The sequence below is a fragment of the Ipomoea triloba genome, chromosome 15 (genome assembly GCF_003576645.1).
Source record: "Ipomoea triloba cultivar NCNSP0323 chromosome 15, ASM357664v1".
Classification (NCBI taxonomy): Eukaryota; Viridiplantae; Streptophyta; class Magnoliopsida; order Solanales; family Convolvulaceae; genus Ipomoea; species Ipomoea triloba.
In genome coordinates this window covers 25,739,842-25,741,566 of record NC_044930.1, presented here as the reverse complement: position 1 = coordinate 25,741,566, position 1,725 = coordinate 25,739,842, and positions in this window count along the sequence as shown.

Below are 1,725 nucleotides of genomic sequence, written 5' to 3'. Positions count from 1 at the left end.
ACAGGGTGGCGAGTATGTATAGATTATAGGAGATTAAATGACGCCACTAGAAAGGACCACTTCCCGTTACCCTTTATTGATCAGATGGTTGAGAAAGTGAGCGGGCATGCCTATTACTGTTTCTTAGATGGTATGAGCGGATACTTTCAAATACCCGTAGCGTTAGAGGACCAAGAGAAAACCACCTTTACGTGTCCTATGGGTACCTTCGCATACCGACGCATGCCGTTCGGGTTATGCAATGCGCCAGCAACCTTCATGAGGTGCATGCTGGCAATTTTTGAGGAGTATATAGGAGAATTCATGGAGGTATTCATGGATGATTTCACGATTTGGGGAGAAACTTATGACGGGTGCTTGAATAATCTAGAAAAAGTCCTCAAGCGATGTCTAGAAGTGAACTTAGCGCTTAGTTGGGAGAAATGCTATTATATGGTAGAGGAAGGCATCGTGTTGGGTCATAAGGTATCCAATAGAGGTATAGAGGTAGACAAAGCCAAAACCTCCGTGATTGACACTTTACCACCTCCAAATTCCGTAACTAGTTTAAGAAGCTTTCTAGGGCACGTCGGTTTCTACCGACGCTTTATAAAAGATTTTTCCAAAATTGCTAGACCTTTGACCAAGCTCTTAGAAAAAGACATAGAGTTTGAATTCGGAGATGAGTGCTTAGTTGCTTTTAACATACTCAAAGAAAAGTTGGTTAGTGCCCCTATTTTAGTTGGACCAAATTGGGAATTGCCCTTTGAAATGATGTGTGATGCTAGCGGTTATTCTGTAGGGGTAGTGTTGGGCCAAAGAAAAGAGAAACATTTTCAACCTATAGCCTTTGCGAGCAAAACCCTCGATAAAACCCAACAAAATTACACCACCACAGAAAAAGAGTTGCTAGCAGTGATATTTGGACTCGATAAGTTTAGATCCCATCTTCTTCTGTCAAAGGTGATAGTTTACACAGATCATGCGGCTCTTAGGTATTTGATGTCTAAAGCCGAAGCTAAACCGAGATTGATAAGATGGATCCTGTTACTTCAAGAGTTCGATATCGAAATCAAAGATAAAAGAGGGAAAGAGAATGAAGCGGCGGATCATCTATCCCGAATTGAGAATCCTAATTTAGGAGAAAAGAGTGCTACNAACAAGCTGGAAAATGCAAAGCACAGTGCTGGACGCGCCTTGGACGCACGCGTCCGCCAGGCGTCCAGCAGGCTTGGGAAGCAGAAAGCAGCAGAAACAGAGAAATCCAACCGGACGCGCCCCTGGACGCGCGTCCGGATGGCGTCCGCCAGACGGTTTAAATACTGCCCAGAGTTTATTTCAGCCTCATTCATCCTCCCTCACTCCAAAATTCCTCTCAGCAATCCCAAACTCTAAAAAGATGATGAATGTAGGTAATCTCTTCTCCTCACCCTTGTCAAGCATGTTTGGATCACCTCCCCTAAGCCCAAAGGTAATTCTATTGACATTTCTTCTTCTTCCATTGGTTTAATGAGATTTAGATCTATTTTTTTACTCAAATTTCAGTAAGATCTTGTATGATCCTTTACTTTTGAGCTTTGGGTGTTGCTATACTTGTGTTTTTAAACTCTATAGTATTGTAGATCATGAATATTTCATACATTTGTGCTTTTATTAACAATGCGTGCCATGTGTTTGATGAAAAGTCACTAACAATGTATGATGCATATCTTACTTGAATTGATGATTACAATGCTTAGTATGAGA